Source organism: Diabrotica virgifera, chromosome 9, assembly GCF_917563875.1.
Source record: "Diabrotica virgifera virgifera chromosome 9, PGI_DIABVI_V3a".
Taxonomy (NCBI): Eukaryota; Metazoa; Arthropoda; class Insecta; order Coleoptera; family Chrysomelidae; genus Diabrotica; species Diabrotica virgifera.
This window is the reverse complement of record NC_065451.1, coordinates 23,446,583-23,459,176: the sequence shown is the minus strand read 5'-3', so window position 1 is coordinate 23,459,176 and position 12,594 is coordinate 23,446,583. Positions and strand designations below refer to the sequence as shown.

The 12,594-nt window shown below is 29.9% G+C and overlaps 1 long non-coding RNA gene across 2 annotated transcripts; it reads left to right on the top strand.

Annotated features, from left to right (window-relative positions):
* Positions 1 to 5,072: 5,072 nt before the first annotated feature.
* Positions 5,073 to 5,643, top strand: LOC126891792 (uncharacterized). Of its 2 annotated transcripts, none has more exons than XR_007700568.1 (2): positions 5,073 to 5,221; positions 5,304 to 5,643. It is a non-coding gene; the product is annotated as an uncharacterized LOC126891792 (long non-coding RNA). The 2 variants fall into 2 exon arrangements; XR_007700569.1 differs by having other exon boundaries at positions 5,073 to 5,232.
* The last annotated feature ends 6,951 nt before the right edge of the window (positions 5,644 to 12,594 follow it).

Here is a 12,594-nt window from a genome sequence, read left to right as displayed (position 1 = left end):
AAAATGAGACCTCCAAAACTTGTATACTCTATCGGCAACAACCGCGTTTTTGCAATTGAAAAAATGGTAATTTTTTATAAACAAATTAAATATCTCATAAACCACTCAATATTTATCAACCAATTTTTTGTCGATTTATAGTGATATTATTCCGCAACTTTTTCTTTAAAACGTAATATTTTATAGTGCTTATTTATATTGCAAATAATATTTTTTTGGAAATTTGTTTTTCAAATTTTATTTATAATTATTTTAATAAATTAAGGGTCAAATTTAATTTAGTAAGTCTCATATAAAAGACTGTTTCTTCATCTTTGCAGAAAAAAATTGAAAAAATTCTTAATAAAACAAAAATTGCCGCAGCAGTTAAAAAAGTAAATTTTGTGCAAAAATTACCAATTTTTAATTATTTAAACAATGATCCCCTCATATGAATCATATACACTCAACGAAAAAGGTACGTAATATCAATACAAATGTTAATTCAGACAACAAACGCAATACTTAAAATTTGTACAATTCTTGGTTTTATTGGGACAACAAAACGATGTTCATCAATTCATTACTTTCGTTCGCTGAGCCAATGTATTACGTTTATTGAATGAATGAAGATTCATTATGTATACCATAATATCACTTTATTGGTATTACGAACTCTGTTCACTGAGTCAACGAACACTATTTATTGAAACAACAACGTCGTTAATTGACCGACGAAGACTATTCGTTGTGTCAATAACAGTGTTATTTCTCCTAACGTATTTCGTTTATTTCTACAATTATTTCCGTTTATTGTTACAATTAATTCCGTTCATTCCCACAATAAATACGGTTTTTCTTACAAGCAATTCTATTCATTCTTACAATCAGTTTCGTTCATTCCTACTATCATCATCCAGCCTCAAAAGTCCACTGCTGAACATAGGCCTCCTCCCCTCGTTTCCAACCCCATCTATCCTGCGCCGCCCTCATCCAGTTTTTATTTACCTTTCTTAAGTCGTCAGTCCATCTTGTAGGCGGTCGACCGACGCTTCTCTTGTCTTCTCTTGGCCTCCATTCCAATAACCTCTTCGTCCATCGCCCATATGTCATTCTGGCTACGTGTCCTGCCCATCTCCACTTCAACCTGGCTATCCTCTCGATGACGTCAGTCACCTTTGTTCATTCCTACTATGAACGTATTTTATATTAATAATTACTGAATGCAATAGCCCAATGTATGATATTAATTGATTAATAATAACTTCTTAAATCCCCCTTTTTTGTCCTTAACCTAAAGGACTTTACACTGTGTGATTTTTCATATGATTTCACTTATACAGTGTACTGGAATAAGTGTTACACTCCCCCCACCCCCTTATTAACTTATTTATTTTTAGCACATAAGCAAAACGCTCGGACAGGTCGATTTTTAAAATAATCAAAGTATATTATAACATCAATGTTTCGAACTTCACACGATCCCTCTTCAGGTGACAGGCGCGGCGTAACTTTGATTTTTTTTAATGGGAAAGTACGTCATGTGGCAGCTTATTTAAAAGCGTTTGAAATAGTGATTCCAAAAATGTATAACACTTTAATCCTTTTTGAGAGCGCAGGTGCAAAATTTCGATCAAATTCTTTTTAAACGCATTAATTTTTTTTGGAATTCTGAGAAAACTAATAAGTATTTTTGAAAAATTTAAACGCAGAATAAAATATTATATTATTACCGAGAGCAGAAAGTCCCTTAGAATAAACAAAAAGTTTCTGTTGAATGGTATGCCTATTTGAAATTAAAAATCATACTAAATTTTTTCTTTTTCACCCCTGTGACTTATTAAAATAATCATTATAGAGGTTCTCAGGGACTTCAGACCCTCGATAATACTGTAATATTTTATTTTGCATTTAAATTTTCAAAAATAATAATTAGTTTTCTCAGGATTCGAAAAAAATGAACACATTTAAAAAGCATTCGACCGAAATTTCACGATAATAGACACACAAAAACTTCCTTCTACTACGGACTACACTTGAAAACGAACTGCAATTATTATTCGGCACTTCGGTAACACAGAGAAGCTTGGGGTATCACGATAAGGAAAAGCCGTTAACTTTCAAATGGTCAAGCAAAATATTTATTGTCTCAACAACTACGATTATTGTCACAATGAACGCATTGATTGTGGGTATTAAATGCAGTAGTAGATTGATTAATGGATTCGTTGTCACAACAATCAATTTACGTCTATTCAATAATCATATATTACTCTATATTAACAACATTTGTACATTGTTTTAATGAAATCTGTACGTTGTCACGATAAACCAAGGTAATTGCTTGTTATCTACGAAATCAAGAACGTGAGTTGGTGCCAGAATTAACAGTATTTATTAAATATACGAAACTAAGTTATTGGCTGAATAAATTAAGCGTTATTGATTAAGGCACTCTAGTTATTCTCACAATTATTACTCAATCATTGTGACAATAACCAAATACATTCGTCAATGTCTAAAAGTTCGTTGAAACAACAAATTAAATTGTTGTGACAACGAAATACTATTCAGTAATCACTGTTAATCAATATTACGAACTAAATTTTTTTGAGTGTACTTTCTTGAAAATATCTTTGGTTTTGACCTATATTTAATAAAAAATTTATTCCAGCCTGTACGGAATTACATTTTGATTTTATTTTATTTTATTGGGCTATAGTCTCTCTAAGAAAAGACAAAGTGGCGCCCTTTTTGACAAATTGTTTATAACTTATTTTCTTTGTTTTATTCATTCAATATTCATGGTTAAACTTTTGAATTTTTCTTCTTTTTCTTCTCTTCAATTTTATTTTCTTACGTGCTAGTAAGAGTAAGCATGCCCAAAGAACCACCCCCACGTCTCTACCGAGTCTGAGCCACGCGGCCTCATTCATTTTGTGTGCCTCAAAGTCTGTCCATTGTTTGTTGAATGTTAGTTTAAATCTCTATTATGATTTTTTTAGGAAAAACATCATGCCCAATAATTAGCAACACAAAAAGTAAATCTTCTTTAATATTGAAAATCCCGACCTTCGCAAATGAAATCGTCTCCGTAAAATAGTTTCACTGTCTCACATAAAATATTAATTAGCATAAAATGTAAAACAGCTGGGATAATAATTGGGCCATGTTAAACAAAAAGCAACCAACCCTCAATTTGTAAATTAAGAGAAAATTAACTTTTTATGTTTTTCTAAATATTTAATTTTCTGTCATATTTTTTTAAATGATAACTTCACTAATCAATAGTTTAATTTTAGAGCAATTTTATCATAGTAGTATCAAAATTATCCTTATAAATTTTTACAAAAAAAAATAGCCATATTGAGGGTTAGTTTCTTTTTGCTGTTGGAAATATATCTAATAAAATGCAATCTGCAAAATCCAACCAACCCACAAAATCCATGAATAAAACCGAATAATTTCAGTCAACTCAGTAATACCATACAGTAGAATTTCTACTATTAAACATAATATCAATACAAATAAAAAATATGCGATAATCAGTCAAAACAACCAACCATAATATTTAAAAAGTAAGATAAACATAGCCTTAATCCTAAAACTTACCATTTTCTGCAATTTCGCGAGCCGCTTAAATTATTTTAACAGTTCTTGATTTAAACATATTTTTCGCATTAAAGATTCAAAGATTTCTTCATAATATAATAGATATAACACAACAAATATTTTAATATTTAAGCACTAACTAACATTGGTCAGTACCTACACGTAAAAACAAAAAGATGCAACATTCCAGGAACCGTAATCGGCATAACAATATCAACCCACTTGGCTGGTACTTTTCGACAGTGCAATGTAATAATATGTTCAGTCACACAAACAATCCAAGTGGGTTGGTTGTCTTATACGAAATCTTAAGTGAAGTATTATTAAACAGAAATAATTTTGAGTAGTATTTTTCATGGTTTAATATTTAGAATGGCTTGGTTGCTTTTTACACAATGTAGAATACACATTTTTAAATCGATATGTGACATTATCTTGTTTTCCTCAAAAATGTGGGTTGGTTGCTTTTTGCATAACAAGGCCCAATTATATTCGTCAACTTATTATATGCAGTAAAACATAAATTAGCACAGAAATACTTAATGGTATATAATATTAGATGATTAGATACATATTTTGTCAGAATGATAACTTTACCTACGAGAGATACTCTCTCATAAATATTCTCTTTGCACAAATAGATGAAAATTTCGATATTAACTTGTAATGAGTGCTTGCTTCTATATGAACTCCAATGTTCAGAAAGTTTATAACACATAATTAACGCAATAAAAGCAGCAGAAAGCAGTTTTAATAAATGAGCGCATAGAAACTGACAATTTTAAAACTAGACATATTATAAATCTTTATTTGCTTCTACTGGTTTAGGACTTTTTGGTTTAATGTTACAAATTATATACAAAACGAGAATTTCTAATACAGTAGACGAGACAGGTTTTTAGCTGTGTATTTCACTGTGGTTTTTAATCTCCTTAAGAAGAATTCTTCTTCGTTGTGTGCCATATTTATTAAATATATTATTTTCAAAACATATTCAATTAAAGCCGAAGCTACTGAACGGCCTTCAGTCTTTGGCGGCTCAAACACATCTAACGTCTAACACCTTCAACCAAACTTGGATCTACAGACCGATCGGGCCCTGATTCTAAATCAAATTTCGACCAAAAACAAGTCGCTTTCAATATGGCGACTGTCGAAATTATTAGCTGCGGTTAAAACTCGCCCTGATGGAATACAATGTTGCCTAATTTACTGTTCCGTTCCGTCACAAATCGTCTGTCATTCAAGTCATTCTGTCAAAAACAAATTTGGTTTTGTTTTCAAAGTTCTATTTTGTTTTGTTCTGTTTTGTTGAAGTTGTATTTTCTATTTGGTTCCATTTTTTAGTCATGAAGTTAAGTAGTATCGTGGGATATTTGAAGTTCTTGGGTACTGAAAATTCAAGAAGTTTTAAACTCTGGTCATCTTATTTTGGCTGGAAAAATAGAGGAAAGTTCTGAGCATACATACCTACAAAATATAATATGGTTTATTCCTTCAGTAAGGTCCAATCACCACGAAATTAAAGGAACCCTATCTTTCACAAATGGCATGAGCATTAGCCAAATGTTATGTTCTTGTAAAGCAGAAAATAGTGGAAAATGTAAACATGTCTCTACTCTTGTTAAATGTAAGTATAAGGTATGTAAAGTTCCAAAAATAAATGCAATCACGAAAGGAATATTTTTGGTTTTACATTGATATTGTTTTAGGGAAAATGTGAAATTAATGGAACATTCAGTACATGAGTTGAAAAAATGTTAACAGATTGGCAAATGAAGACCATTTTTAATTGATCTAAACATTTATAGAAAACAAAGTATATGGTTAATATAAATATTACCTGCCTGAAGTAACTTGGTGTACAAATCAATAGTAACCATAATTTTTATTCCCAGGGCCAGTGAGAAACAATGTGCATTTGATTTCTAAGTGTTCTAAGGAAAGATCTCGTAAGAATAAATAGATCTGTACAATGAAGATTAACCTAATCTGTTTAACCATCGAAATTATTGTATTGTTATAAAAATAATAAATCTCCATTTCATATTATTTACACTTACATACATTAACCTGGAATTTCATTGTGTCTACATTAGTGGCCATAGTCACAAACCTACCCTAGTCAACGGAGCTACTGTCTTTTGCAGATGTGGTAATACCGGGTTTGATACATTATTGCTAAATAAACTTTGTGAATAGTAACTTTTCACAAAATAGACAAAATAGAGTTTTAATAGTTTTTACTGTACTTAAATATTTTTTACATTCAGTGGTAATAACATATTATATTTTGTTTTGGTATTTAAATTTACCTAAATATTTACTATACTAAATTCAAGATGCAGTAGAAATAATCAAACCAAGACACATTAAATGCTACTATGAGCACTCACGAATCATAATTTACAATGTATATACATTGTAAATCCCAAATCATGATTTCCAAAGTTTGTACATTGTGAATTATATTCGGGAGTGCTCCTAATAGTAGCATTTAACTTGTCTTGGTTTGTTTATTTCTACTGCATCTTAATTTTAAATTTAGTATAGATGTGGCCATCATAGGACGCTTACTTATAGATGCAATAAAATTATTGGTTTATTTTCATTTTAAATGTTATACTTCCAGTATTGTATGTATTACCTAGTATTAAAACATATATTTTTAATTAAAAATATAAATATCTTATTTTTATAATGAACAACATTAAATTTACTTCTTGCGGGAGTAGAAAAAAGTTATAGTAAATATTTTTAACTCGTTTAGCTTTTGATGATATTTGCCATATGTTTGTGTAAGACATGTTTAACGAGTAGTGTAAGGACATATTATTATACTTTTTTATACAAAATAGACATAAAATTTTGAAACTTTCAGCTTCACTTTTTCATTGTTTCAATATTAAATCCCAAATTTAGACTCTCCACCATTTTCTCATAAAAAAGTATGTTCAGTTTTTACCCCAGGTAGACCGAAACCACCAAAAAATTGATGTTACCTAAGTTTTTAAGTATTAAAAAAATGCATTTCATCAGATACACAAAATAATAATAAAAACTTTACTATTAAACCAAAGTTTTAGTTAAAATTAAAACACAATGTTTGCTTTCTGTGTAGAGTTACAAAAATAAGTTGAAATGCTATTTAATTTCGTATTATTTCCTGGTGATCCTCTGCCATACTAATTTTACATTGTTCTTACATGCAAGCATTTGTAAATTAATTTACCATTAAAGGGCGGCCAAAAGTATATTCATATTAAATGGGTGGTTGTAGTTTTGTATATTTTATTTTCATTTGTATTATTTTTATTTTAGTTTTGTAATATTTTTAAGAACAAATAAAATAATTATAATTATTCTGAACTGTGGTTTCTTTATCAAACTTCTTTTTTTTTGAAAAAAGTATCAAAAAATCCATATATTTAAATTCAATATGAATGCAAATTTTATAGATAGAATTTACATAAAACAAGAATTTTTAATGAATGTTCGTTCAGTTTATCTATTCTTCTTGTCTTTTTTCCTTATGCCTATTACGGTGTCAGATTATGGTCCGTTGTTTCTTTCACCCATTTTTCTACGCTCTTCTGTTTTTGGCTAGGCTTTTCATTTCTTCTTTCGTTTCCCTCGTACATGTACTATATCCTCTATTTGATCCCTCCAATTCTTTCGGGGATGTCCTCTTCTTCTTTTTGTTGTGTTTCCCATTTCCAGAATTTTCCTGGCCATCCTTTCTGGTTTCATTCTTATGATATGTCCATACCATTCCAGTTGTTTGTTTTGAATGTGATATAATATTGGCTTTATTTATCTTCTTCATTTCTTATTCTACCCCATTTTCCTGCAATCGTTCTTAAGTGTTTCATCTCCATTGCTTCTATTTTTGACTCATGTTTCTTCTGTATTGTCCAATTTTCGCCTTGCATAGGTTATTACTGGTCTTGTTATTGTATTATGCATCTTCCTTTTCACTTCCATTTGTATGTATTTATGTCCTAGTATGGGTTTATTTAAGGTATAAAATATTCGTGTCGATTTGTTTGCTTCGTTTGCAATTGCAGCGTCTATTTTCCCGTCGTGAGTTATTATACTCCCTACCTAGGTATTCATAGGTTGATACTTTTTTTAGTGTTATCTGATTGCACTTTACTTCTCTGTTGTTTAGGCCTTCCTTGTTATTTATTATCATTGTTTTGGTTATCTCTTAAGCTTTCGTTTCATTTTTCTGTACGCCTTACACCTTATTACTATTAATCCATATCATGTATTCCATTTTTTGTTCTTCAGTTTTACTACATCCTTCCTGGCTCTTGGCATTTGAACACTTCAACAAAAAAAATTATAGACATCAATTTCAATCCTATTCTTTAATTAATGTATGGTATTATATTATATCTCTGTTATTTGTAGTCTAAAAACAATCATACAAACAAATATTTGCATATTATACATATTATAATAATTACATACAATTGAACACATCTAAGATGAACGGAATTATCAATCAGTAGCCACCGTCCTCCATAAATACTGAAATGACTGAAAAAAATGAAAATATTATTTTTTAAAGTCTACTGTCCTTGGGTGACTTACTGAAATTTGAATTGCCCGCCAAAAGTGACATTTCTGTCAGCCAAAATTTGGCAACACTGTATTCCATCAGGGCGAGTTTTAGCCGCAGCTAAATTATTTGACACGGAGATGAATGAATGGCCAAAAGCGAGGTTAGGTTTAGTTTAGATGTGTTTTGTTTATTTCTTGCAAGGAAAACTAAATCAAAAGGTATTATAATATAGCTGGGTTTAATTGAAATTTGCTTGTTTTGAGGAATTAGATAGAATAGTATTAAATTAGAAATATAATAATTGAGAATGTCCACAACATGAATCATCAACTCAATGAAAGATGTGAGGTAATAATCTGGGAAAATTAGTAAAAAACAAGGAAAATTAATTACCAGCTATTTTATTGCTGGACATGCTGAAATCAAATCTTAAGATTTCCTATATTAGTAATATAGCTGTGCAAAGTCCACAGAAAGTGTGCTATTTTGTTTATAAACAAATTAGCACTCCGAAATCTTTTTTTTATTATTGCTCTATAACTCCGAAAATTTTAACTTTAAACCAAAACACTCACATAAAAATTGACAGTAATTTAATTCTGCACATTGATAATTTATTCCAATTTCCTTCGACGGAAATTTTCTTCGGAAAATTCGGGTTTTCCAAACAAAATCTTTAATTTTCAACTAAAATTTGAGGGAAGTAATTAATAATTTGGTGACAGTGACATAAATCTTTTTTGTTATGAGTGTCTTGAAGATATGAAAATTTGTATGTACAAAGAGGACCGGAATTAAAAGGTATCTAATGGTTCAAAGATCTGTTGTTTATAACTCTGTCGCAAATGCCGGTCAAATTTGACCGGTTATACCTGGAATCACTCCTCGCAATTCAATTTGTTTTTCTTCGAAAAGGACACAGAAGCCGTGCTCTTTTCAACAGCGTTAACTTAATTTAATTTAATCTAATATTTTCTGAGGGGTTCTATTTGTTTATAAGCCAAAAAATTGTTTCTTTATAACATTCCTGAGACCGCTCAAATGGTCCAATTTCAATCCTGTAAGGTACGTTGAATAGGTATAGTGCTTTTTTATATGAAAATCATAGTTATTCTGGTGTATCATAATCTTTCTGGTTATTATTTCGACCGAAATTTTTTAATTAACATTTTAATTATTGCTAAACTATTGGTTAGATTGTCGCCGGTCTCCTGATATACAGAGAGGGGCTAAATTATGGAATAAATTCATTTTCTCTAAAATGGACGATTTTAGAGAAAAATCCCGAAACAGGTCGATTTTTATTTTTAAATTAAATTTCTTGGCATATATTTCAAACTAGTGACGTCATCCATCCGAGCGTGATGACGTAATTATTTTTTTAAATAGGAATATGGGTTCGTGTTGTAGCTCATTTACAAAGGCGTTCAATGCTCTATTCAGTATTATAAACATTAATATCATTATTTATACAGGGAGGCCAAAAAAAATTTTGAATTAAATTAATTGACGCAAGAAGAAGAATGCATGTAATTTATTTAACTCAAAATACATTCTATTGCTGTCAGAAAATAGAAAAAAATGTTTATTTTGCAAATAAACATTGCTTTTAGCTTAAATTAAAAGTTCAAACTGCCAATAGGTAGGAGGGAGGCTGTTTTTGATTTAATTTAAGCGAAAAGAAATGTTTATTTGTGAAATAAACCTTTTTTTCTATTTTCTGACAGCAGTACAATGTATTTTGAGTTAAATAAATTACATACATTCTTCTTTTTGCGCCAATTAATTTAATTCAAAATTTTTTTTGGCAACCCTGTATAAATACCTAATGATATTAATGTTTATATTACTGAATAGAGAATTAAACGCCCTTTCAAATGACCTACCACACGACCCCTATTCCCATTAACAAAATTATCGATTACATCATCACGCTCAGATGGATGACGTCACTAGTATGAAATATATGCCAAAAAATTGTAATTTAAAAATAAAAATCGACCTCTTTCGGGATTTTGCTCCAAAATCGTCCGTTTTAAAGAAATGAATTTATTCCATAATTTAGCCCCTCTGTATAATCTACTATAATAAATTTTTCATGTCTTCAATTATTTAATTATTGATAAATAATTAGGTACTTCCCTAAAATTTTAATTGAAAATGGCAGATTTTTTGGGAAAACTCGGATTTTCTGAGTAAAATTTTTGTTGAAGGAAATCGGAAAAAAAATAACTTTGTGCAGAACTAAATTACGGTGAATTTTTATTTGAGTGTTTTTGGCTCAAAGGAAAAATTATAGGAGTTACAGACCACTAATTGAAAAAAAAAAGAAGATTTAGGAGTGCTAATTTGTTTATAAATAAAATAACACACTTTCTGCGGACTTGTCATACCCCATATTACTAATATATGCAATCTTAAGATTCGATTTTAGCAATAAAATAGCTGGTAAATAATTTTTCCCAAAAATGGTATTTTTTCGATAATTTTCCCAGACTATCAACAAAATCCAAGAAACCGAAGCGCCAACCCAAATTCTGAGCAGTCTCAACATGATAAGGATATCCCCAAGAATCGCTATACTCTCCGGCTGTCATGGCGGTGTCGAAATGAAATTGCGACTGTCGAAATGAATTAGAATCAGGGCCCTGATTCTAATTCATTTCGACAGTCGCAATTTCATTTCGACACCGCCATGACAGCCGCAGAATATAGCGATTCTTATTCATTTCGATATTAGTTGCAACTGGGGATGTTAACCTTATTATGTTGAGACTGCTCAGAATTTGGGTTGGCGCTCCCGTTTATTGGAACTTGTTGATAGTCTGGGAAAATTATCGAAAAAATGCCATTTTTGGGAAAAATTATTTACCAGCTATTTTATTGCTAAAATCGAATATTAAGATTGCATATACAGTGCGTCCATAAAGTAACTCATAAATTCATTATTTCGTAAACCAGCGACATTAATGAAAAATCCTGAAACGGGTCGATTTTTATTTTTAGATTCAGATTTTTTGGCATATATATCATACTAGTGACGTCATCCATCTGGGCGCGATGACGTAATCGATGATTTTTTTAAATGAGAATGGTCATGTGATAGCTCATTTGAAAGGGTATTCAATTCTCTATTCACTAATATAAACATTTACCTAATTATTTATACAAGGTGTTCAAAAAACATTTTTTTAATTAAAATAATTGAAACAAAAAGAAGAATGTACGTAATTTATTTAATTCAAAATACGTTTTACTGTTGTCAGAAAACAGGAAAAAAATGTTTATTTGAGAAATAAATATTGTTTTTTGCTTAAATTCAATGTTAAAGCTGCCACCCACCTGTCGCTTGGCAGTTTGAACATTTCTTTTAAGCGAAAATCAATGTTTATTTGTCAAATAAAAATTTTTTCTGTTTACTGACAGTAGTAAAATGTATTTTGAATTAAATAATTACATTATATTCTTCTTTTTGTCTCACTTATTTTAATTAAAAAATGTTTTTTGAACACACTGTATAAATAATTATGTTAATGTTTATATTCTTGGATAGAGAATTGAATACCCTTTTAAATGAGCTATCATATGACCCCTATTCTCATTTAAAAAAATCATCGATTACGTCATCACGCCCAGATGGATGACTTCACTAGTATGATATATATGCCAAAAAACCGTAATTTAAAAATAAAAATCGACGTGTTTCGGGAATTTTCCTTAAAGTAACCAGTTTACGAAATAACGAATTTATGCGTTACTTTATTAGTAATATGGGGTATGACAAGTCCGCAGAAAGTGTGTTATTTTATTTATAAACAAATTAGCACTTCTAAATCTTCTTTATTTTTCAATTAGTGGTCTGTAACTCCTAAAATTTTTCCTTTGAGCCAAAAACACTCAAATAAAAATTCACCGTAATTTAGTTCTGCACAAAGTTATTTTTTTTCCGATTTCCTTCAACAAAAATTTTACTCAGAAAATCCGAGTTTTCCCAAAAAATCTGCAATTTTCAATTAAAATTTTAGGGAACTACCTAATTATTTATCAATAATTAAATAATTGATGACATGAAAGATTTATTATAGTAGATTATACAGAGGGGCTAAATTATGGAATAAATTCATTTCTTTAAAACGGACGATTTTGGAGCAGAATCCCGAAAGAGGTCGATTTTTATTTTTAAATTACAATTTTTTGGCATATATTTCTTACTAGTGACGTCATCCGTCTGAGCGTGATGACGTAATCGATAATTTTGTTAATGGGAATAGGGGTCGTGTGGTAGGTCATTTGAAAGGGCGTTCAATTCTCTATTCAGTAATATAAACATTATTATCATTAGGTATTTATACAGGGTTGCCAAAGAAAATTTTTAAATTAAATTAATTGGCGCAAAAAGAAGAATGTATGTAATTTATTTAACTCAAAATACA